Source organism: Hermetia illucens, chromosome 1, assembly GCF_905115235.1.
Source record: "Hermetia illucens chromosome 1, iHerIll2.2.curated.20191125, whole genome shotgun sequence".
NCBI classification, from domain to species: Eukaryota; Metazoa; Arthropoda; class Insecta; order Diptera; family Stratiomyidae; genus Hermetia; species Hermetia illucens.
In genome coordinates, this window is record NC_051849.1 from 98,135,203 (window position 1) to 98,162,798 (window position 27,596).

At 40.9% G+C, this 27,596-nt stretch overlaps 1 protein-coding gene across 1 annotated transcript in view; it reads left to right on the forward strand.

The window, feature by feature from the left end:
- The window catches only part of LOC119646808 (small conductance calcium-activated potassium channel protein), an 818,793-nt gene that overhangs the window by 196,338 nt on the left and 594,859 nt on the right, over positions 1-27,596 (forward strand). The window contains exon 2 of the mRNA XM_038047402.1: positions 14,657-14,750. The gene's annotated coding sequence lies outside the window, so the exon portion shown is untranslated. The remainder of the gene's footprint in view (positions 1-14,656; positions 14,751-27,596) is intronic.

The following is a 27,596-nucleotide window of genomic DNA, read 5'->3' on the forward strand; positions in this document are numbered from 1 at the left end:
ATTGTTCCTCCAGATTGGGGGTTGTGTGGGCTCGAAAACTTTATATTGAGAATAACCTGTTATGAAACCATAGAAGTCACCTTGGACTGGAAAAGATTTGGGCATTCTCTCATGAACGTGCGTTTTTTGTATAGAGCGAATGCTGCTCAACAGCTTGCCGATATCCTGTCCCAATATAAGGCTGACTTTACTGCGCTGCGAGAGATGTATGCGGAGTAGGTTGCCTGAGCAGCCAAAAAATGAAACCTGCTGTTCTCAGTGTTTACGCTTGCGAGACAAATTTGAAAATATCAGCTCCATTGCAACTCAGGCCCCTACAGAAAAGACTACAAAGTAGGCGAAGAATAGAACAATACTTTCTAGTAGCTAGCGTAACGCATCTAAGAAAGACGTGCAAGTATGATATCAAAATCATACAGTTTTCAATACCCAACAACATATATTAGAAATTTATGACTTGCGGTTTCGTCCAAGGCAGAGGCAACTCATCAGACGCTGCCTCACCTCTGCCCTGGGAGCAACGTAACCGAAGTGGTTACGAGGTGGTATTTGCTTCCTTCTATTAAGGTTTTGTGTGAAACAAAATCTTATTACAATCGAGTCGATGTCTATCTATCTGCTTGTCTGTCAGACCCGATTTATCCACGAAAATTAGTAGGAGCGTGTGATCTGTTGTTCTCTTTACATACATCAAGTGGCGCCATTTTGTGTTAAGGATAAGGGGGCTCCCCATATATGTGACTGGAGGGTGTAAAATTTCTTTTCATAAAATGTGGCCATGTGAAACGAAAGGGCTCAATTAGTACTTTTCGAAACTGGCTCCATATTTGATATCGGGTGAAACATAGGGGAGTGAGGGCTCAATAAGACCACCAAAACGTGTAACAGGTCACGTTCTCAGAACCTACCCATTCGAAAAACCTGAAAAAAAAAACACAGCACTGCATCTCTAGGAAATCTAGGGCTCAAAATATATCCGGTTGGGATATCTGCAAAAATAAAGTTAATAACAATATATTTCTATATTTTAAAAATTTACCCAGCAACCCCCTTATGTCCATCCCAGAAGTACTAAGTGGCATGGGTGTAAGGGATAACATAATGCACAATTTGGTCAAGCCTGAAGACAATCTAACTATTATTAACAATGTTATAGGGAGTGAAACTTTGCCATTTTTTGTGAATTTCGTGCATTCTACAACGTGTATGACGTCATCAACCCGTATTAATTCGTCAAAACCACAACGAAGTAAGTTCATATGAATGGGGTCGCAAAGAATTATTCTGTTTTAGGTTTTTAGTCACTTATATATGAATATCAATTACTCCAAACAGACATGTGTGTATGTAGGTATATAGTATATGCATGCTAATGAAGTTTGCGGGTAGTGTCTAAATCAGATAGATGGATTTGTACATTAAACCAGCCGCATTTAATATACGTACTGTATATGTACATATGTATGCTTTTGCGCACGAAGTAAATCAGAAATATGGGTACAATCAATTTATATATGTGCATATATATGTACAGTATTCGGAAATAAGCAGTTTGTTTGTTTAGGGTGAGGATAATACCTGCAGGTTTAATATGTACATATGTCTTGTAGTTTGGAAAAATATGAAGGATTATTTAGGATTTGTAGCTATATACCGATAGAAAAATGTGCGTTGAAGTTTCTTACATAAGATGAACACAAAACCTTTACACCCGAAGCGTGAGCTTCCGGTATTCCGACTTGTTAATTCAAAAACACGTCATGTGTATGAATTATAACGAACACAAATTCGCCTAGTAAAATTTTTTAGGCCTAAGCCGGCCGAGACTAAACTAAAATTTTGTTTAAGTATTGAGGAATCCCTAAGTCTTGCATCTGCCCTGAACGAAACCGCAAGTCATAAATTTTGCAACTTGGGTGCTTGCCCAAAGATGAGGCTTCCGTGGACCCCAACCGCGAAAGCATATTCCTTTCCAATTGGTCCGGCCCGCTATTAAGTGGATGGCGGACTTAGCAATCCCTCAATTCTTAAACAAAATTTCATATATGGAAAGCTAATATACACTCACTCGAATAACAGCACTGCCTCGAATTCTGTCCTATAATCTGGTGATCACTGTAACCACTCACAATTAAGTGCTCCTTAACACCTATAAGGGGGATAGATGTGCAGTATTTGCAGCTGTCAAATGTCCTAAAAAAAGAAGTATCGACAGATGATATTCAGAGCTAACTGAAGAATGTTATCATTGGTACCGCGCAGATATATTTGGCTTCAGTCGGGAACGACAGTTTCGATAATGATGATAAGCTAGCAATAGAAGGGAAGGATACTGCATACCGTGCTGTGCAGAGATCTCAAAGAAGGCGGGCACGCTTAGCGACTTCTCACAAACTCTTTCAGGCGAAGAATCAACTTCACAGCCAGAAAAAGAAAGCCTGGAAAAGTCAATAGGTTTGTGAACTCGAGAAGTAGAGGGAGCAACAGCAGCATGCGTGGTTGTTTTACGAACGAGTCAGTAGGCTGAACGCTCGTTCATCAAAAATAGTAGTTCACAACGAGAGGTAAATACTCCTCTAGTAGATAAAGAAATACTTAGTCAAATTAAAGCATATCGACGAAAACTTAAAGATCACCCAATTATTCTTTTCGGAAAATTGTTACATTGACATATCAAAATTAATCTTTCCTTTACCTAAGAATACCACTTTTACTATTAAAAAAATTTAAACACTGGGGAGAACATAAGTTTTTATACCCAGCGTTTGAGACAGCGAATAATTGCCTGCCATAAAAAGGGGAATATCACACCGTGCAGCAGTTATAGCGATATATAACTTTGTTGAGTACCATCTCCATGCTGGGCCTGATTACTACCAGAGCACCATCGGCCAATACCAAGGAAGCTTCACTCAAGGCAAATCACGGTACACGGCTATGAGACAATTCGGTAGCCCAACTAAATTGACAAAACTGACTAGGCTGACTCTGACCAATGTGCGAAGCCAGGTAAATGCAGGAGGATCACTCTCGGGACAATTCACCTTCAATAACACCCTAAGGTAAGAAGGTGCTCTATCATGCATCCTTATTAACTCGGTCCTGGAAAAAGTAATACGTGATGCTGATGTAAATTCAAGAGACACGATCCATAGCGACATCATGGGAAGAACAACCCAGGATGTATTATATAATCTGCCTGCAGTCAGCTCGAGCAGGCGGCGGAGATCTTGGGTTGTACATAAATATAGATAAGATGAAAACATGGTGCCAACATTAGCATAAAAAACTAACTTGGTCAGCTGAAAGCAATGAAGAAAGGAGACTAAAACTTTGAGGCCGTTGATGATTTCTCCTATTTAGGGTCGAAAATCACAACAGTTTATGACATCTGCGCACAGTTGTTGTTAGCCAACAGAGCCTATTTCGGTTTACAAAGACTGTTCCGCTTGAAATGTCTCGTAAACCTGGGTTCTCAACAAGAAAAACTGTGAACCCTTACTCCGTTCGAGAGAAGACTCCTTCGAAGAATTGTTGGCCCCCTACATGAGGGTTCACGAGTCTGTAGTCTATATAACGACGAAATTTATTAGCGCTACTACGACCGTCTAGTTGTGGACATAATGCCATTCAATATGTTGCTATGGGCGGGTAACGAAATCCGTATGGGTGAGGATGATTCAGACCGGGAAGTCTATAATTGCACTATTTGTGGTAGAATGAGAAGACCAGGTAGACATTAACTGAGAGGGAGCGATGGCGTAGACCAGACAGTTTTTGGGGATATCGAACCGGTGAACCTCAAGTGAAACCGGGATGTCTGGAGTTGCATACTAAGCGTGGCCTAGATCGGATACCAGTTGTTCCATCGTTGATGATTTCAAATCACTCCAGACGTGTGCAGTTAATTGTGAAGATCAATATTGCATTTTTTCGAAAGCTGCCATTGTCTAAAGAATTGTTATTATTTGAAATCTTTTTGCTTTTTCTTTGATATTGGAAGGGCTCCTTTTAGTTCTTTTAGTGGGCAAATTAAATTTTCACAAATTGGAAGAGTATCTCCATTCAGGTCAATTAGACGCCAGCTCCACTAATCAACTTGCAGCTACACTAGTTAAGAACATAACGTTGCATCCTGTCTCATTCTCTGCACTTTAATTACCATCCAATTCAAGTTAATTGCCAGACTATGCTTGCGACATTCAATTACCTAATGAATGTTATTGATTAAGGCTCGTTACATCAGCAAAATGTTGCTCTCTCTGTTAAGGAACTCATCAGTATTTATTTATCATTAGCAACTATGTATCAGGTTTATTTGATATTGTGTCATTCCATTTCAATGTTGTCGAATTATTTTGAACACTAATGCGAAAAGTTTCTCGCAACGGAAAAATTAACGAACTGAAATCACGAGTATCATGGGCAATCCGAGTTAGTAGTTTGGGCCCCACATGGAGTTTCAGAAATATGCAAATTGGCATAAGTTTTGCATAAAGTTTTTAATTGGATTATTACCATCTGCCGGGAGAATGTTTGCCGAATGATGGCAGGCGTTCATTGCATTTCATGTTACTTCCATTTATAGTGGTGTCCATTGGAGACCGAACAATTTGAAAAAGTGAAAAGTAGCTGAAATTACTTTAATAGTTTCCCATCGAGCTCCCCTCCTACCTGTTTCAAATCAGGGACCGTCAAAAAATTGCTTGATTGGTAACTTAAAGGCGAGGAGATATCCAAGAATAAATCGAATGATCTAACCTTTAGTAGTCATTAATGCCAATCTTTTAGAAAATAAGTGTGTATCTTAAATCCAATTTACCGTTTCCTGGTTTCATTGTCTTGTAACAAAAAGATTATTTATAGATTTGTAGAGTTGCCTATTTCGCAAGGATGTAGGTCTATTTGGTGAAACAAATAACATTATCGTTGGTGTTTTTTATATCAACATATTACATGCTTGGTTTGGCCCTTATCCTGTTGAAAATTTTCCGGTAATACGAGTATTTTTTAGAAAGATGGTGATAAAAAATAGAGAAAATAGAAAGAGATTGGATAGAAGTCGGTCAAAAATTTGGTTGTAGGTAGATGGCTGGAGTCAGAAACTATTTTTGGATTTAAAGTTTTTCACACTCTTCTATTACGGTTATGACTGGCCTAGTCTGAGAAACAACAGTTATGAATTCTCCATAAATATATATTATGGTATTGTGAAAATGTGGAAAAACCCAAGATAACTATAAACAAGTTGAATATAGGAAACTTAACAGGCATATTGTTTTTGCGTTTATCTTATGTCAGAAACCTTCTATGCCTGCTGCAGCCGTTTCGCCACAATCTGTGGGGACCACTTCAGCAGGTTCACGTAGGCAGCGGATGAAATGGACTGAAGAAATGAACCTCTTCATCATCCGCTTCTACTACGAAATAGCGGCGGGGGTAGGTACAACATCTTACCGCCCCTTGTTGCACCAAAGATTCGACGAGCGTTTCCCGCGCGCATGTGACTGTGCAGCGAGTCGCAGACCAGTACCGCTTTATTATGCGTAGCAACACAATCCCGGCCAATATCAGGGAGCGTGTTCGACTTGAGGTCATCGAGGACACTGGTGACCGAGATGGGGGCAGAGGCGGCGACATCAACAACACCATGCTGCACTGCAGGTAACCGTTTCAGTACTCGTCGAAGCACTCTTCTCCACCGTCCAGCTGAGGTTTCCGCTGAGGTTCGGGACGAATTCCAAAGAGCGTGTATAAAATTCTCGGATATGAATCCTTTGCATAGACCAGATATTCCCAGGCTCTATGCATCTCCAGTAACTCGGGGAATTCTATACCAAATCAATGATGAAATTGCATTTCGACTGTGTACTGATATGTCGCTGCTGCAACTACAATCACTTTTGTATTGTGCTGCAGTTACGGCTATCAGATTGCACGGTCAGAAGATTCGCTTTTGTGTTACTGCTTTCAGTGAGTGAGTGATCCACCATGGAAAATTCGTCTGGAACGTCGGTGGGACTCACTAAGGCAGAACATTGCTAGACTGATTCAGATTAGCATTGGCAATGCCAGCAGACGGGTGAAAAAAAAAGTGCAGAGGGTTAACCGGAACTATGCCATCCCCAGTGAGACACCCGTAGTTGAAATTCTGGATACACTAAAGCAGTGCCATATGCAGTCGGTTACGACGGTATGGCGAAAGTCATTCCAGACGTTTCCAGAATGCAACATTCGCGAGGAACTAGCGGATCTTTTTCAGATATCTCAACGAATCTCAACAGAGCGTCCAGATAGTCCAGTTGTCGGTGACGGAAGCGAAAGAGTATTGGAGTGGAGTTTGGGGATTATCCGCCCAGCATGCTGAGGGGATCACCGCCGAAAGCCATGCCATGCCAATACGCCTGGCATGAATTTTGCGGATGTTACCGAAGAGGAAGTTCGACGAGCCATAAACAACTCGAAGAACTAGAGAGGCCCAGGTCTGGATCGGATGCAGAATTTCTGGACATGGAGCAGAACCCCGCAGACACAAGACCGATTACTTGCTTACCAACCCTCTACAAATTCATAACGTCCATTATTAGTGGAAAAGTCGCGCACCTTGAGGACAACAAAATTCTGTCCGAGGAGCAGAAGGGCTGCCGAGTTGGGTCAAGGGGTTGCAAAGAGCAATTCGTTATCGACTCGGTAGTTGTAGGACAAGCAAATAGAGACCAAAGAAACCTCTTTAATTGCTATATCGATTATGCCAAGGCTTTTGATAGCGTTCCGCATACCTGGCTAATCGATATCCTTCATCTGTATTGCATTGATCCGAAACTAATAAAGTTGTTGGCGACAGTCATGGAACGGTGACATACCACCCTAGCAATGCATACATCTTCCAGGGGGATTCGTTGAGTCCTTTTTGGCTTTGCATGGCACTGAACCCGTTCCATGGCTACTGAATGAAGCATGGTTTTGAAATAAAATATGGCGTACGTGCTAAGCGCGAACTAACATACTTGATGTACTTAGATGACATCAAGCTGTATGCTGGTACTGACAACCATCTTAGAAGTCTGTTGTGAATGCTGGAAATGTTCAGCCGTGATATTCGAATGGAGTTTGGATTAGACAAGTCTCGAATCCAAGCCATCCGCAAAGATCATCACCAGCCGCATGCCGGACATAGCATGGGTGACCTCCACATCCAAGCTATGATCGAGACAGACTTCTACAAATACCTCGGAATTCTGAAAGGAACCCATGCTCAAGTTGATGATCTGAAGGATGGACTGCTGTCCGAATTCCTGCGATGCTGAAATCGCTTCTCTCGGGGAAGAATAAAATAAGTGCGTTGAATGTATTCGCTATCCCTTTACTGGCTTATGCATTCGGAATATTGCCGTGGTCGAAGACCGATCTGGAAAACGTCCAACGGCGGATACGGACAACTACGTGCAAATTCCGAATTCATCATCCAAAGTATGCCGTGGAGCGGATGATCCTGCCTGGTGACATCGAAGGTAGGGGCGTGGTTGACGTGGCGGCACAACATCATCGCTAAGTCGACTTGCTGCGCGCTTATTTTTACAGCAAAGAGCAGCCGAGTCTCTTGCATGCGGTTGCCTGTAAGGCAGACTGTGGCCTGACTGCACTTAACTGGAAGGATCGATCTTTCAATCCTCTGAGTGGGGTGAAGTCAGACCAAGAGCGGATCGATGAATGGAAGTCGAAGGCAATGCACGGTAAACACGTGATTTGTCTTTGGCAGCAATTTGTCAATTTGCATTTGTCGAACAGATGGCTTTGTGCTGGGGAGCTATTTGCTTACTTGATAGTTCTGCTTACATCATGTATTGGGACCGGCAAGTTTTGACTGAGTTGACAAGATGGACCGCTCCAATATTATTGATATTGCTATCTCCCATAATAGCAACATCGAACGGAAATATGTGAAGAAGAAAGTGAATATGAGCCATTAGCTCGGGAAATCAAAGAAATTTGGCATCTCGAGCGGGTGGTTGTAGCTACAGGTTTTTTAACTAAATCCGTCACGGCTTCCCTTAATATCCTGGGACTTTTGCACAGTCTGGTTCAAATCATGCAGAAGTACAACATTCTGCATACACGCTCGATGGCAGCTTTTTTTTGTTTCTTTTTTTTTGGGGTAGTTGAACTCCTGATTCTTTACGTCATCGGACTACCAAATAAACACCTCCCTATCGTCAGAGAGCTAGCCTTGAACCGTTTGTCACATTATTTCGGGCTAGTCACCGAACTCTCCGGCCTTGCGGAGCCTTCAAGTCCTTTCACCAACGGGAGGGGAGAGGAGGAAGGGAACTGTCAGTTCAAGGAACCCCTGCCATCCGGTTCCTCCACCGGTCGAGTTCTATCTTTTTAGCAACGAGAAGGCCCCGAACGTAATGAGCAACACGATTCCACCTGCCAGCAGTCCTCAGCATCTCTTCGACAATGTTGTCTGGAGAGAGATCCCCTGTGTTTAAATAGAGCTGCTGACGAACCTCATCCCACCTTCCACCAGAAAAAAAAGTGTGGTGGGAAAGTGGCGGCTTTAGAACCTTACAAACAGCACAAGATTTTTTGGAAGCCCTCCGCGGCGAGCATTAGAATGGATCACCATCTAGAAATATTACAAATTTTGTTCGAGTTTTACTGCTCGAAACTCGAGTTTTACTTTTCGAAACCGTAGTTTCGATAAAAACGCATTTGAAGTTTAAAAACGCTTTAAATTTTCGAAATTATAATAATATGGTTTATAAAAATGTATTTAACTTCACCCTGCTATCCCACCATCATACAATTGCCCTTCAACAACCATATTTTGTTCTTACAGTTCTTTTCTGGGTGCTGCAATGTTGCGCCATATTGAAAAGTGTTTTCTTCTTTTTAGAGAAACTAATATTAAAAATATTTCTAAGTTGCTTTCATACAAGATCGCTATTGATTATGAAACTAGGGATGTTTTAGCGTATTTCAAGCAAATAACAAAAGAGGAAAAAAAAAAATTTCAAACAGATATAACTCCTCCTCCACATGCCAGATTGAATACTACTAGGATAAACCTAAGGAGGGTTTCCGGGTAAATTTCTAAAATATAATAATTGATATTATTATTAACTGATTAACGGGATACATTTTGAGACCTAGATTTCGAATGGATGCACCAGTGTGTTTTTTTTCAGATTTTACGGTTGGATAGGGCTTGGGAACGAGACCTATCATACTTTCCGTGGTACGCATTTTGAGCTCTCATTCCAATATGTTTCACTCAGTATCGAAAATTAGATCAGTTTCGAAAATTACTAATCTTTCATTGGATACCTCATGTGTGGGGAGTCTCCGTTAAACACAGTGCAAGATTATGCACTCATTGAGTCGAAAGGGACTGACAGACCAAGTATTATCACCAAATTTCGTTACAATAGCTTGGGCAGTTTCTGAGTAAATCAGACAGAGAGACAGCCATTAAATCGATTCCCTAAAGCCTTTTTTTAGGCTAGGGATTATGAGGATCTAATTAAATTTTTTACGGCACGACGGTTGAAGGAGTAGAGCGTCAGTTTCTCAGCCTCGCTGCTCTGGGTTTGAATACCAGTCGTATGGGTTCGTCTTGTGTTTATTTCGTTGCTGTGAGTTTGTCACTTGCGCAGCGCTAAGTATAATGATAGTGAAACTGACAGTTTGACTATGTGGATGCCCTACACGTGGTGTAAAGGATTGAAAAGGAAACACTAATTCATCTTTCATGTTTTAAGGTTATCATGATGGAAAAAGATGGTTTTTTTTCGTCAAATAAATCTGCAGAAAATTATGGTGATCCGTCTATATAATATCCAAGCCTCAAACGAAGTTAATAATAGTCTATCATATTTCGGAACTTTACTAAACCATCAATATTTCTGTTTCAAATGATTCAGTTCATCACTACGAAACATAAAAATAAAAATACATTTTTTACGACCATTTGTAACTCAATTAAGAAATTACTACAAGGATGATATAATGATCGTTGAAAAAAGTTTTCTATAATAGTTCCTAGTTTTCCTAGTTTCATCGTACTGAACTATTTTTTGCGCTACAGATGGGGTTAACCCCTTTAGTTCCAAAGCTCTTTTCGGGCACTTGACCAAGAGTCAGTTTGGTGATCACTTGCCGTGGAAGTGTCCCCTTTTGTTTGCTGATCAAATTATTGGTGGTCAGATTTTTGTATCAAAAATGTATTTTTACCATGCCTTCCGAGCACATGGGAAGGGCTAGCATCTAGCAGTTCATGTGGTTGAAAAAGGCGACTTTGGGTTGTTGATCGTGCTCATTTGCTATCCATGGCTTTTCTGTTGACTTTCAGATCTAATTTCCCCTTCACTTAAGCTCATTTTATTGTGTTACTGATACATGAATATATGATGATGATACCTTCTGTAACTTTGTTAGTAATAGTTGGATTTCCTTTAAAATTCTCAGAAATATCCCTTACATTATCGCTTGTTACTGCTGGCAAATTTAGTGCTTCTTGGATGAATTTTAGGGGGGCCATTATTAACTTCATTTCAATAGAAATCGGAACGGGATGTACAGGGTGCGGAAGCATAACTTCCTTTTTTCAAAACTCAATAGAAACTATTGTATGCATCGGAAAATATTTATTTATTTTTTATAATGTAGGTACATGTCTAAAGTTTTTATTTACATTGTTTTGAAGATTAAATCTGTTAGGTTTTGTTAGGATCCTGTTAGGATTTCTGGCGTTTGTCATGACTCTTGTTAGCATAGCAAGTGTTATGTTGGCAATTTCTTCTTGGATGTTGGTCTTCAAATCTTATAGGGTTCTTGGACGGTTCACATAAACACGGGATTTCAAAAAACCCCATAGAAAAAAATCATAAGGGGACAGATCGGGAGAGCGTGCCGGCCATTCCAAATCGCCTCTAATTGAGATAAGGCGCTCTGAAAAGTGTTCCCTCAAAACAGCCATCGATGCTCTTGAAGTGTGTGCTGTTGCACCGTCTTGTTGGAACCAAGTGTCCCCCAAATGCAAATTTTGTAGCCGTGGGAAAAAAAATTCTGTAGCATGTTTACATACCGGTCCGAATTCACTGTCACTGTAACCTCATTTTCCTCAAAAAACCAGGGACCAATTTTTCCAGCTGAGGAAATTACACACCACACTGTGACTTTGGGTGAATACAAAGGCTTTTGATGCAATTCTCGAGGGTTGGTGTCAGCCCAGTAGCACATGTTTTGTTTGTTAACCGACCCACACAAATGAAAATGGGCTTCATTGCTAAAAAAAACAATAGAACCCTCGGGAACGACATCAAGAAGAAGCTCACACGCGTTCATCCGAGAATTGAAGTCACGTTCTGAAAGTTCCTGCACTATCGCCATCTTATTGGGATGAACATGAAGATCATCACGAAGAATTCTCCTCACAGAACGATCGGATAGTCCAAGGGCAGATGCGTGTTTGCGCGCAGAACGCCGTGGCGATCGCAACATTGACGCTCTCACTGCTTCAATGTTCTCAGGTGATCTAACGGGCCGAGGGTCTCCAGTTCTTCCTTTTGTCGCACTTGCAGTTTGTCTGAATGTAGTGACCCATGTAACAATTGATTTGCGGTCTGGGACGGGAGCTAACGGGGCTAAATTAAAGCGATTCCGAAATGCACGCTGTGTTGCAATAACCGAACATCCGCTTGAAAAGTAAACCTCAACGGCAAAGGCACGCTCCTCACTATTCCAACGCATGATGGCGACTGACCCGTGTCGGGACAAAACTTTACAGTATCCCCTCTTCAACGAGACCACTAGCGCTTCGCTATGACATCAATTAACTGAGTGGCGCGCATTTTAAAAAAGGAAGTTATGCTGCCGCGCCCTGTATATATTTTAAGGCGTTGATTTCGTACAGATGCAAGTTACGTATCCGTCTGCATCTGACCCAATCAAATACGAAACCGCAATGTGCAACATTAGACAATTTCTAGAAAACCTGGAAAATGCAAAATGCACATCAGCAAATAATTCATGATTCATTATAAATACAGGTGCAACGTAACCTCCCGCGGACCAGTCTCTTAAATACATTTTCATGGATAAGTTACGTGTAATTCAATTTTCGTTTCTAATAAAGTTAATAGTGTGTTATAAATCTTGTGTTCCTTTTTAAAACCTTCTCACTCGGTCCGAACACGTAATTTGCATCATTGTGATTTTTTCAGATTTTTCAGTTGGGTATGTTCTGAGAACGTGTACGTTTTTTCCATTTCGGGTACACATTTTGATCCCTCACACCTCTATGTCTTACCCAATATCAAAAATAAAGTCGGTTTTAAAAAGTATTTGGACATTTTCATCTAATATATCACATGATAAGGTTTTGTTCCATCCGAAAACCTTAATAAAATGATAAAATCTTCAGTTAGAATTATAAAAGAATTGTATTGCTGTGTGCGTGTTAGAAAGCGTGGTTCAAAATAATCCAAAGAAGACGTATTATCCAGAAATACCAAGGAGAATTCCAGGGAAGAAAACTAGGAATTAGGGATTGAATTTGAAGCCCTCGATTCTCTACAATGAGAACGAGTATATTCTCCTTTTATGTTTTCTGTAGAGTTCCGCTTAGTTCAATAATGTATTAGCCTGTCTGTTTTACGTGTTTTGAATCATTCGCCTCTGCGCCGTTATGTACTCGAAGGGTACGACAATCTATTTGATAGGCAGTGCCCACACTAAATGGTCCGGACTTGCAAATATATTAAAAAGGCATATCCGTATTCATCATAGGCCATCAACATCTAGCAATATCTACTTGTGGCTTAGTGCCTCTGAAATGTACGGATAAGCTTCCCCAATACATTCGGCCCACTTAGATCTACTGAGTCTGGTACCATGGATACTGGGATGGCCTTCTGAGAGCATATGCTCCAGGAGTGTTCCTGCAGGATATGTTCTAGGTCCGATTATTTACGGTTGGTCCCGTTGTGGGAGTTTCATGGTGGTTGCGGTTGTTCCTATATTGTGGGGAGAAATTCTTGTGGGGTCAAGTGTGGAGTTACGTTGTTTAACTCAGGTGTCGTACCCTTAATTACGGCAGAGGTGGTAGATAGGCATTGTATCCGGTGGTATGAATGCCGAGCTTCCGCTTTGTATAAACCATTACCGCTGCGATAGGAACAACAGGGCTCTGATTGTGATTTCCAAATCATTCCGTGTCCGAAGAGGACTGTGGGATTATGCCAGGTACTTTGTTGAATTGTACCTTATTTTAATTCGATTTATATGCTTACTGCAAATTCAATTTAGATTTGGAACGTTGGGGTTCGGTGAACAGGAAGGCACTAAATCTTAACAAATGCCATTCGATGTGTTACACGAATAAATCTTCCTAACCATTCTTTTCTCACTATTTTGTTGGACAACCTCTATTAAGATCTGAGTGTAACCGTCAACGAAAAGTTTCATTTCAATTTCCGTTTGGTCGACATCATCTTCCGACTTTACCTCAATCTGTAATTTGGTCCCCCTTCCCTGTTTTTTAAGCTGTACAATACTAATTTACCCAATCCTTCCTTCCTCTTTAAAATGAAATTTCCCAGTGTTAGACATCATACTCGACCTGGCACTATCAATAACCTTACTTGCAGCAATCTCCTTAGTATGTGTATTCTTTTGTTTTCTTAGTATTAAGCGTACCATAAGCTGTTTGTTTTCTCGTCCCTCTGAGAATTACACAATACTTTTCAGAACAAATTATGCCTTAAATGGTTCTTAAAAATTGTGCATAATTTAATTCGAATTCGATCGAAGTTTCCAAATTTGGAAATTTGTGATTGGATTTTTTTGGACACGATCGGTTGTAAATAGAACAGTTGAACCATTTTTAATCGTTAACATATTGCGGCTATTTCCTATTGCCAGAATTCTACTAACAAAATAAATATTTACTTTGCTATCATGACCTATAATTTGCTTAGTTTCGGGTACTTATCAAGAAAGTAGATGCAGCAGAAAGTTTAATGGGGGATTTCAGGGCTCAGTTATGGCAAAAACTAGTTATGCCATTTTTCAAAATAGTTTTGTTTATTGGCTACGTTACTAATTGGTTTCAGGCGTTGCACATCATTGAATTTACTTTGCTCTGTTGATTTGGCTCGGCATGGTGAGCTTGTACATCTTTCAAACTTGTTTGTATTTACGTTTCAGTAGAACAACTTCCAACTACAGGAACAATTATTATGGAAGAATTCAGCATTTCTCAGATATGCAAGGAGCTTTGAAAGTTCCGGATACATTGCTGTGCATCGCAATCATTAACGACTGCTCCGAACGTCCTCAATCAGCTATAAATATCTCAAAATAGAAAATAGATACATTTTGTACAATTTTGTTTTCTCGTTACTTACCTATTACATGCACAGTAGATGCAAAGCTACAGATTCATCTCGCATTCTTGAAGATTTTATTTATCTCCAGGTTGAGATTTTCGCTCAAATTCAATTTATTTCCGAGTGGCTCTTGAGTATAATCAATTGGAAACGGATACAGACGAATTGGCAATTAATTTGGCTCCATTTCCCATCTGTTATGACAAAAGCTGCAATGTGTTTTGGACGATTAGTAATGACTTATTTTCGCTTTCTGTTTTCAGGTTTATCAAATCGAGAATACGGAATTTAAAGATGACTCACCTAATGAGAACACCTTGACCGGCATCACGAATTTATATGTTAATATGCTTTAAGGTAAGCATTTATACATTCTTGTTTGTAAAATTGGTCTTATTACTGATTTGTTTACTAAAGATAAAAGCAAACTGCTTCAGGTGAAAGGCGAATGAACATTCCTAGGAATAAAAATAAATAATCGGTATTCATTTTGAAGGCTTAAATCTGTTCAGATACTTATTCGCTTAGTGATGAAAATTTTGTGGTGATCCAAACCGAAGAGTGAGTGTAGAGCTTGGCAACAATATGTTATGGTGCCTTTGCTCTTATGTCCTATTCTGTAAATGTTGAAAGGAAATTGGCAATTCAGGGCAACTAACATAAAAGTTTATGAGAACCAGAAAAGATTCAATGGAGTTCACTTCTTTCACATCGTTACATCGTTGTAAATAAGAGTTAACTCGCGCCCATTAGGACCGGCACGAAACGACACAAAAGTTTTGCTAACGACAAATTTGCTAACACCCACTGGGAACGACACAACAGAATATTGTCTAGTGCATTGGCAAGGTAAACAGATTGAAGACCCTGTTATTAACTTATGTTTTGCGTAGGAAAATGCCTCCGGCCGCCTCAGACAACAAACAGGCAAATGTCTACGTCAGACAAACGTCTGCGTCATACAAATGTCTGTTTCAGACAAACGTCTGCGCCAGACAAATGTTGGTTTCAGACAATATATTTTTCGACAGCAGACAGATGTCTGTGTCTGCCTCACACATCTGTCAGGTAAAAGTCTAAGTCGGCATCTGTCTGTCAGGCAAAAATTTTTTCTGCAGCTGATAAATGTCTATCTCACACTTCAGGCAGACAAATGTGTGAGCTGAGTGTAGCTCAGACATCAGACAGACAATTTTTTGTGTCTATGTCAGACAAATATCTGGTTCAGCCAAAATTCTGCTTCAGGCTGTCTCTTTCTGTTTCAGACAAATGTGTAGGTGTGGCTCATTTGGCTGATTGATGTTTGAGCTGCTCAGTGTTAGACATTTGACAGCTGCAGAAAAAGATTTTATCTGAAACAGACATTTGTCTGACGCAGACATTTGTCTCTCTGATATCTGAAATATGTCTGTCTGTTGCCTGAGAAACATAAGTTAATAATAGTGTCTTCAATATGTTTACCTTGGAAATACACTAGGCAGTATTCTGTGGTGTCGTGCCGTTCCCAGTCGGCGTTAGCAAATATGTTGCGCTGTGTCGTTCTCAGTGGGTGTTAACAAAACTGTCGTATCGTGTCGCGTCGGTCTAGTGGGCGCGAACCTTTAAATGTGTCAATAATCCTCCCATCAAGCGCAAGCTGGACTTGAAGAAAATAGAAAGGAGCCACACTATAGGTACTGCATTTTTAAGGTTTTGTATGAAACAAAACCTGATTAGAATCGGTTCGATGTCTATCTGTCTGTCGGTCACACCCGATTTATTAGGAAACGGCTAGACTGATTGTCACGAAAATTGATGTAAGCATCTGTTGTTCCTTTAACATATAGCAGGTGGCGCCATTTTGTGTTAAGCTTAAGGGGAGCCCATACATGTGAATGGAAGGTGCAACATTTTTTTTTCACAAAATGTAGTCATGTGGGGTATCAAATGAAAGGGCTCAATTAGTACTTTTCGAAACTGGTCCCATATTTGATATCGAATAAAGCATAAAGGAGTGGTGCTCAAAATACGACCCCCAAAAAGTGTAACAAGTCTCGTTAGGTCTCCAATCGGAAAATCTTAAAAAAATCATAATGGTGCATTTTTATAAAATCTAGGCCTCAAAATACAGGGTGCGGCAGCATAACTTCCTTTTTTAAAATGCGCGCCACTCAGTTAGTTGATGTCATAGCGGAGCGCTAGTGGTCTCGTTGAAGAGGGGATACTGTAAAGTTTTGTCCCGACACGGGTCAGTCACCATCATGCGTTGGAATAGTGAGGAGCGTGCCTTTGCCGTTGAGGTTTACTTTTCAAGCGGATGTTCGGTTATTGCAACACAGCGTGCAGTTCGGAATCGCTTTAATTTAGCCCCGTTGGCTCCCGTCCCAGACCGCAAATCAATTGTTACATGGGTCACTACATTCAGACAAACTGCAAGTGCGACGAAAGGAAGAACTGGAGACCCTCGGCCCGTTAGATCACCTGAGAACATTGAAGCAGTGAGAGCGTCAATGTTGCGATCGCCACGGCGTTCTGCGCGCAAACACGCATCTGCCCTTGGACTATCCGATCGTTCTGTGAGGAGAATTCTTCGTGATGATCTTCATTTTCATCCCAATAAGATGGCGATAGTGCAGGAACTTTCAGAACGTGACTTCAATTCTCGTATGAACGCGTGTGAGCTTCTTCTTGATGTCGTTCCCGAGGGTTCTATTGTTTTTTTTAGCGATGAAGCCCATTTTCATTTGTGTGGGTCGGTTAACAAACAAAACATGTGCTACTGGGCTGACACCAACCCTTGAGAATTGCATCAAAAGCCTTTGTATTCACCCAAAGTCACAGTGTGGTGTGCAATTTCCTCAGCTGGAATTATTGGTCCCTGGTTTTTTGAGGAAAATGAGGTTACAGTGACAGTGAATTTGGACCGGTATGTAAACATGCTACAGAATTTTTCTTTCCACGGCTAGAAAATTTGGATTTGGGGGACACTTGGTTCCAACAAGACGGTGCAACAGCACACACTTCAAGAGCATCGATGGCTGTTTTGAGGGAACACTTTCCGCGCTCTCCTTATCTCAATTAGAGGCGATTTGGAATGGCCGGCACGCTCTCCCGATCTGTCCCCTTGTGATTTTTTTCTATGGGGTTTTTTGAAATCCCGTGTTTATGTGAACCGTCCAAGAACCCTACAAGATTTGAAGACCAACATCCAAGAAGAAATTGCCAACATAACACCTGCTATGCTAACAAGAGTCATGACAAACGCCAGAAATCGGTTTACGCAATGTATGGAGAATGGGGGACGTCACCTAACAGATTTGATCTTCAAAACAATCTAAATAAAAACTTTAGACATGTACCTACATTATAAAAAATAAATAAATATTTTCCGATGCATACAATAGTTTTTATTGAGTTTTGAAAAAAGGAAGTTATGCTGCCGTACCCTGTACATCGGGTTCCGATATCTGCAAAATAAATAAAGTTGATAATAGTATATTTGCACATTTTAGAAATTTACTCGGCAACCCCGTTATGTCCATCGCAGAAGTACATTTTGAAATATTCCCAATATTTTCCGAGCATAAGTTGTTGGGTCTTATAGGTATTTTCAGCGCTTTCAGAAGTGGTACAGTTGCGACTTTTAACTTTTTTAGTTACGTTGATTATAGAGGTAAATGCGCTGAGGTATAATTTTTTTCAATTCCACCGCTTAAAATGTTCAAGGCTTCTTTCTTAAAACCACGTTTTTTTCAGTCGGATGAGCATCATAAGATCAAGGTTTGCCTATTCAATGGGCAATTTTACTGTCTACCTGCCAGTTCATTCTACGCATTTTAGCAGAAACGGTATTTACTACTGACACAAAATTTGGTGGAAAGTCGGAATTGCATAATTGCCCCAAGTGACATCATCTTTCGTTGTGCTTATGGTGAGGAGGCGGTATTCCTAGAATGAAAAGAGGTTTATAACATTATTCTTAGCTATATGGGGTTAAATAAAAGGTCTCGATTAAAACTTTCCGAAGGACGTCGTAATTTTGACATAATTTGCATAGGGAAGGGATAAGGCGGTTGGAAAGCGGTTAAATATTTCAAAAACCCATTCTCATGGTTCATTCTCTCATATATTTGTATATGTTCTGTGAATATGCGACCCGTTGAGCAGGACATTGCTAGGCCGGCCCAAATCAGCACTGGTAGTGCCAGCAGACGGGGGAAAAATAATGTGCAGAGAGTTCACCGGAACTACGTCATCTCAAGTGAAATACACGTAACTGAAATCACTTAGGCAGAAAGTTTCTGTCGTATGCAGTCGGTGGCGACGATACAGCGAAAGTTGCTCCAGACTTATATAGAATGCAACGCGCACGCGGAACCACTAGAGCTTTTTCAGATCACTCAACGGTTCCCAAAAGAGATTGTACAGTTTGCGGTGATGGAAGCAAAAAAAAATTGTAGTCGGATTTTGGGGGTTATGCACGCCGCATGGTAAACATGCTGAGTCAATAATCATTGCCCAGGATGTGGGCATGAGTTTTGCGAATGTTACCGAAAAGGAGTTTCGAAGAGTTATAACCAGCTCAAAGAACTGGAGGGACCTGATCGGGTGTCCAATTTCTGGTACAAAAAGTTCACCAGTATACAATGTAAATATATATGTATATATCAGGTCATTAGTCGGAGAAGGAATTTTCATCTTCTATCAGTGCGAGGATTACCTACCTTATTCCTAAAAAGGACAAAATTGAATATCTCGCAGGAGCAAGACCGATTACTCACTTGCCAACTCTCTACAAATTCATAACTTCAATTATTAGTTTAAGGGTCAATGCGCACCTCGAGAACAACAACGTTCTGTGCCGAACTGGATCAAAAGTTGTAAAGAGCAACTCATTACCAACTTGGTAGTTGTAGGACAAGTAATTAGAGGCCAAAGTTATGTTTTTAGTCGCTATCTCGATTAGACTATGGCTTTTAGTAGCGTTCCGCACAGCTGGCTAATCCAAACTAATAAAGTCGTTAGTCATTATTCAACAGCCATGAAAGGGTGTGAAAAACACCACCTTGTTAGGGGGCTCATCTGAGGGTGGCAAAACGTTAGACTATCCGCTTACGGAGAGACATTTGGGGACTCATTGAGTTCCCTTTGGTTTTGTATGTCACTGAATCATTTTCGTGGATCCTGAATGATGCTAGAGGGCATGGTTTTGCAATTAAATACGGCCTAAGTTCAAGGTGCGAGCTTATACACTTGATATAGTTGGATGATATCAGGTTCTATGTTGGTACTGGTGACGATCTTGGGAGTCCGTTGTGAATGTTGATATATTCAGCCGTGATATTTGGATGGAATTTGGTCGAATCGAAACCATTCGCAAAGGTCATCACGAACTGGATGCCACATCCCAGCTATGATCGAGATTGACTTCTAGATTTCTCGAAATAGCGGCGAGAATAGGGGTCATAGTTTTAGACACCTCAATTATGAAAAATACTCTGCTGGCAGGACTAAGCAAAGTGAATTGGGTGGGAACTCAGTTATAAACTAGTAACCCGAAAATCAGGGGTAATGGCCAAAGGTGTTCGTATTGTACGGCCATTATTCCCTGCACATCCTGTAACGGTTGATGACAACAGCGTGCATGGCGTCGAAGTTTGCCCAACTTTCTCCATAAATTGAGTTGGAAGAGGCAATCTTCTCTATGCAAAACAAGAAGGCGCCAGTGCCTGGTAGTATCCTGGCAGAGGTGTACAGGCTGGTGGTCCATCATCGGCTAGACTTACTGCTCGGCGTATTTAACGTTTACCTGAAAGAGGGCATTTTTACTTCCCGCTGGAAGGTGGTGGCTTGCATTGATAAGCAAGGGAAAGGAGAAAATTCCGCATGCTTGACGAAAAGCTCATCAGGGGTTGCGATATGTGCTGCAGGAGACATATTTACAATATAGCTAGCTTTTCGAACAGGCAGATCCTTGGTAGATGCTGTCATACAAGTCACGGATGCAGTTCATTAAGCTGAAGAACACAGTCGTCGATTCTAACGAGTAGGGTTTCTCTTAACTCTTAACGTGAGAAGTGCCTTTAACTCCCTAAGATGAAAAGACATGCTAAGTACACTAGGCAATCATTCGACATACCGGACTATCTCTTGCGAATACTGGGGGATTATTTGAGAAAACGCTGCCTGCTCTATGAGACGTTAAAGGGTTAGAGGACGATAGGGATCATGTCCTGGGTATCACAGAGATCCTTTCTAGGCCCGATCCTCTGGAACGCTTCTTGCGACAGTCTGTTAAGACTCGACATGCCAGAAAGGTCGCACCTGGTCGCTTGTGCAGATGATGTTGTGGCGTTTGTTGCCGGACGCACTGTTTAACAGGTGAAAACCAGACTCATCATATTAATATGATGGGTAAGCGCAGGGATAACTGCTCATGGTTTCAGCCTTGTGGTGGATAACATCGAAGTAATCATCCTGATAAAAAGACAATCCCGCCTCTGCGTGACATATCGATCGGCGATCAAAACCAACGGATTCATGCATGACCCAAAGATGAGATTCTACCAGTAAATCAAAGTAGCTGCGGATAAGATTGCATTGGCCTTGTGTATTCTGCAGCAAGATTATGGACGATGCGGATGACACACATTTTTTTCTCATGGAAATTGAGCTCAGATTCGTCAAAAACCTTATGCAGATACAGGGGACCTATTTTTGGACAATATTGTCAGAAAGATGCGGAGGATCACTGATAGATCAAACCATATTGCGTTTTACGTTCGGGTTTTAATTTGCAAAGAAGATAGAGCCCGAGCAGTGGTGGGTCCGAATGGTAGGTGGTTCCATGAGCGAACAGTTTCGTTCGTCCTCATCGCTTCCCGTGGGTTGCGTCACTCCGAAGTCGTAAATACAGTAATGAGATAGCCACCACTCGTATTAAGTAAATTGAACGGCGTCTAGCGGAGAAATTCCAAAAGCGTCAACTTGTCTCTAATTACACCGAATCGAAATCTAAATCGTCGTTGGTACTGTTAAAATTACGACGGTTATTAGTAGATCAAAAATGAAATTTTTATAAACTTGAACTCGTTTTAATCACTTTATCATGTTCACACTGGGAATATGTATATTGACCCAATTTCCCTAAAAATTATGCATGGACAATGAACGACATGTCACAATCTCTTCGACTTCCATTCATCGACCCACTCCTGATTTCACTCCACTCGAAGGACTGTAAAATCAGTCCTTTAAGATAAGTGCAACCAACTCCTGTTCCTTACTATAAAAATAAGCGAACAGCAAGTCGACTTGGCGGTGATCTTGTTCTGCCACATCATCCACTCCACGGCAGAATCTGAGTGATGCATTCAGAATTTGGATATAGTAGTCCTTCTCTGCTGCTGAACACTTTGTAGATCGATCTTTGTCGAGGGCAATATGCAAGGGATAGCGAATAAATTCAGTGCGCTTGTTATGTTCTTCCTCGGGAGATGCGATTTCAGTACCAGCTTCACCTGTCGTAGGAATTCGGAGAGTAGAGCATCCTTCACATCACCAACTCAAACATGGCTTCCTTGCAGAATTCCTTAGTATTTGTGGAAGTCTGTCTCGGTCATAGTTTGGATGTGGCGGTTACTAATGCTATGTTTGGCATGCGTCTCGTGATGACACTTGTCTAATGCAAATTCCATCCAAATATCACGGTTAAACATATTTACTAATCGTAACAGACTTCTGAGATTCTGCAGGATCCTGTACCGTGTCCTTTTTAAGGAGGGGGAGGAGGTTATTTCCGTAGTGAGGAAAGGAGACAAATCCTCCGGTCTACTAATGACCTGGTTTATTTTATGGTGTGCCAACCGATCATGTACACTGGTAAACTTTTTCTATCAGAAATTTTGCACGCTTTTCCCCGTTCAGTTCTGCGAACTGTTTATGATTTGTGCAATCTCCTCTTCGTTAACATCCGCAAAGTCCATGCCGGCATAATGGCATGGCCGGGTTCTTTGGCGATAATCCAGTCAGCATGCTGGGAGGATAACCACCAAATTCCACCCCAATACTGTTTTGCTTCCGTTGCTGTACTGTCTGTCTGGACGCTCCGTTGGAATTCGTTGAGTGATCTGAAAAAACTCCGCTGGTTCCTCGCGTATGTTGCATTCTGATAGCGTCTGGATTAACTATCGTCATACCGTCGAAACCGGTAGCATGCTTTAGTATGTCCAGATTTTCAACTGTAGGTGTCTTAGTGGGAGTGACATAGTCCCATTGAACCCTTTGCGATTTGTTCTTCAGCTGCCTGCTGGCATTGCCAGAGTTGATTTCAATCAGCCTGGGGAATATTGCTAGATTGACCTCAGTGAGTAGCGGTGACGTTCCAGACAAATTTTAAATGGTGATGGTTATCACTTAACCAATAACGTGATAGCGGGGTTTATGGCCGTGAACTCTGACAGGCGCAACTGCACAACAATACACAAGTGATTGCAGTTGCAGGAGTGACGTATCAGTACACAGTTGAGACGCAATCCCATCATTGTTTTGTGGTGGAATTCCCGGAGCTGCTGGAGATGCATAGAGCCTGGGAAAACTGGGTGTATGCAAACGGTCTATTTCCGAAGATGCTATGCAGACTGTGGAATCCATCCTGAACTTCATCGGCGACTTCAACTAGATGGCGAAGAAGAGTACTTTGGCGAGCACTGAAACTGTGTCCCGCAATGTGGCGTGGTGCTAAAAAGTGAGAGAGTTTTGTTAATATTAGGTTGTTGCATATGAAATTGCCGTTTTGGCAAGTGTAGTTAGTTACAATTTTGGTGTATCAAACCACCACCACTTGCCGCTGTTGGTGTTGAATATTGAAGTATAAATACTCCTACATTTAATCAACGACTCATTTCAGTTTTAACCATCGTTGGGATAACAGGGAATAGAAAGGAAAAAAAGGATGGAAAAGAGCCAAGAACGTATACTTTTTCTGTATGAGTTCTCGGTCGTAAAGCAGCGGAGGCGAGCAAGAACGTTAACAGCGCTGAACGAACCACACGGCGGTGGTTCGAAAAAAATTCCGGTCAGGCGACGTAAACCTTCAAAGTGAGCCACGTGGACATCCAAGACCATCGATTGACAACGACGAGCTGCGTTTGCTAGTCGAATCGGACACACGTCAGTCTGTGAGAGACATTGCAGAGAAAGTGGGCGTACACCATTCGACAGTTACCCGGCACTTCCAACAACTTGGAAAGGTGAAAAAGCTCGACAAATGGGTTCCGCATGCCCTTACGGAGCAAAATATGGCGCTTGGAATGGAAATTTGCAGTTCTCTATTCACCCACAACAGAACCGATCCCTTTTTTGCACAGAATAGTGACATGCGATAAAAGGTGGATATTATACGACACTCGTCGCCAATCAGCACAATGGCTACATGCTGATGAGCCACCGAAGCATATGCCGAAACCGAGCCTCCATCCGAAGAAGGTATTGGTGACTGTTTGGTGGTCTACAGCCGGAGTTATCCACTTAGAGAAACGATAAATGCACAGAAATACTGTGCCAAACTCGAGGAAATGCACCAAAAATTGAGTATTCAACGGCCGAGATTGGTCAACAGAGATGGTGTGATACTCCTTCACGACAATGCACGACCTCATATTACCAGAAAAACGGTTCAAAAGTTGAACGAATTGCAGTATGAGATTCTGTTTCATCCACCATATTCACCGGACGTTTCGCCAACCGACTACCACTGTTTTAAGCATTTGGATCATTTTCGGCGGAAAAACCATTTAGGAACGAAGAGGCTGTCAAAATTGCCTTCGACGAATTGGCATACATGCTCTTTATTCTCGCTGGGAGAAGTGTTTTGAATCGACTGGCACCTATTTTGATTAAATAAATAAATTTTTGTAAGCTTTACCAAGCCATTTCATTTGCAATATGCTGTATACAGGATATAAATCGCACATCTGCTCGTGAAAGGACAAATAAAATAAAATGATGCAGATACTGAGAAGCGACGGATACAACAATCTTTATATTCTGGATGGAAGGGTTGATGCTTGCTCAAATTCAGTGGGTTTTACGATACGATGGAAATTGGAATTTTCATTGAGTTGGACCTGGATCATTTACTTAAATCAGCTATAGTTCATAAGTGTTGCCAATTATGCATTAATCTGTCCTTTATCCATCTATGTAGTGAGCTCATGATATGATTGCCTTTCAAATTTGCACTACAATTATGGTTATATCTAAGTTTCAATTGGAGGCAGAAGAATACATATTGGGAAATCATGGCGTAGTTTACAGTTACTGGAAAAATATAAAACAGGAAACCCTAATCGAACAAAACTTTTACTTTACATCAAAATATTCTGAAATTGAGTAAAATGGTATTTCATTATGGAATAACATCGTGAAACTGTGAACCGAAACTAACTTGAAAAGTTTAGAAGTACCGAATATAAGTTGCTTCCTGATGGAAGCCTCTTGAATAAAGAGAAACTGTTCATGGATATGATATTTAGATATATACATATATATTAAATGTGGCAATGGCGTTGAAAAGAAAAAAAAACGACTTTTTCAGTGTTGAAGGACTATTTTGAGAATTTTGATAGTAATTAATAAAGATGAAAACTGTATCTGAACTATTGACTTTAAGGCTCTTTCGCATAATATGTAATTAGCCTCTAGGGAGTTCTAGGTTACGAACTTTCTTATATGTGAGAGCATGCATCCTTATCAGGACAAAGGTGAAACTTGTGCCTTCAAGGGAGAATACGAAGCTACTCAATTCAGATACTAAATATGAATAAGCAAAAACTACCAAGGATTCTTGTGGCACGTGTTTTGTACAGTTGGGACTCGTGCTTAATCGAAGGGGATCTTATTGTCTAACAAACGACGTACCTACTAATAATTTCAAGCGATGATATACAAAAGTATTTTGATTATTTTACGTCAATGCGACATATTACTAGGTAATTTTCGTTGTTATCTCGATCGGAACAGTAACGCATACAAATATATACATACGTGAATAGGATTTCGATCAACTGGCAGAAGCTTGTGGAATATGCTGGACTAGTGGCTCCAATTATCTTATCAATTTTGGACTATCTTAAACACTGGTTCCTGCGGTGGTAATGTAAACAATACATGAAAAATATATGGGCGAATGATGCCATATGCCAGGTTCGCAGTCGGAAATACGCTTAGGAAATTCTTCGTTATTCGGCTATTACTTACTAGCTAAAGTTGTACTGATTAGTAGGTGCCTTAAACGAGCTGTTTATGCTATCATTTCAAGTGACAGAGGGTAAAATAAGTACCTCATTTAGGGTGTGTTTTTCATACTATATTCAGTCATTTTCAAAGGAAACCTATCTTTTATCTTTGTATCAGATTGTCTGAAATGCGGTAGGTATGTGTTGCTCGGCCTAATGCTGCTTTTTTGTGAAAAACACAAGAACAACAAATGCTTATCAAGTAGCTTAGAATAGAATACTGAAATAGTTTGAAGAGACTTATTTTTTGAATATATCACAACAATATTGTTGTATTCTGTAGGACAAATATGAAGGAAACGATAATTTAAAAATATAAGATTTACTATTAGGAATCTGTGGGCGCTATGGTTCAGTGTGTTTAGCGTCAGCGTCTTCGGGTTCATTGGTTTTATTGCTTGCACAGCATTAATGGTTAATGATAACGAAATTGAAGTAGTTCCAAAGATAGCAATGAGAAGGAAGAGACTGTATGGATAATTTATACTCCACAAAAGAGTGGAAAGCTGTTATATACTAAAAGGCGCATTCGGGATGTCTAAGCACTGAACTCTGAATAACTTTCTAAAATTGTTGAGGAAAGTCGAATTGTGTCGTACAAGGACAACTGGTTATAATATACCTATTAACTACAGTATGTTGTTGAAGCCTATAATCATTAGGAGCTTTATTATGTTCCCTAAATATATCAATATGGCATCTGGTATTAAATTTTCTTCTGGGTTCCTCAACTTGCTTTGCGCATGGGCCGAACACTATCCCAGTACAGGTTTCGTCACTCTCAGAGATTCTGCAGTCATTCTCCGTAGATATCCCTAGCTTCCCCAGATGATAAGTGACCAGGACATATTCCTACTATGATTCCAAAGTTCGTTTTGGTGAGACTTGAAGAATATTTCTAGCGCTTGATTTCTTATCTACTCATAAGCATCCGGACTATTCCATTCCTAGTAGGTTGGCCTACGAAAGTTCCTTCACCCTTTTCTCTTTGTTTTTCAGCATGGTAGTCATGAAGTCATTTCCGGTTCCACGGAAATACTTTGGTGCTTATAGCGGTATTCGTGCTTCTTTCCTGGCTTGGAACCCAGAGTATACCCACCTTACCCACCGAGTCGAAAATGTGGGGCATTTCCATATCAGTTTAGAACTCACCTTGTTGGACTTTGGTGCCCTAATATCTGCTAGGCTATTAATTAGAATAGCTGTTCTGGCTGATGTAGTTCCTTTCGAAGTTGTAGGCAGCACACCTATGTGTGGTGTTTATGTCCATCTGGAATATAGTAGTGGGCTTTAAAAGAGGGACGAAGACGGCTACGGTCTCTTGCCAGGGCGGAGGCAACTCTTCAGACGATCCGTTTGCGTATCAAATAATCATTGCTAATCTGTACGCCACTGCCAGGGATAAGAATCCCTTGGTGTCAGTAGTTCGGGATACCGGCTAGAAAGATTACAAATCTTGTTTACATTTAGGCAGCTCCCCTCCTCGGCAATACTTCAGGACATTTTGGAGATCATCTTTCTTGCCTGCTTCTATGCAGATGGAGAGGAGTCAATCTCGGAAGATTATCTACGGATGCCTTTTGACATGTCTTCATTGCCACAATGACACATATGCAAGCCGATCTGTAACTCCCTGTTGTTATGCTGAGTTCAGTTCTGCCTGCCCAGATTACCGCCCCATATGTAATCATTGGCCTTACTATGGCGGTGTATATCCCCGTTTCGGGGTGCATCTTCATTTTGTTCTTGCTATAAACTTACAGGTTTTCAAAGCCCTTGTAAATTTCCGGCATATGTCTCCATGCGTCTTCCAGAGTTGCCTTGGTTCAGTGTGATTCCCAAATATTTAAGCTTTTATACTTGTTTCACATCCATGGCATGTAATATAATCAAGCTTGCGTTTCCTAGTGATTGGTACGGAGTTGAT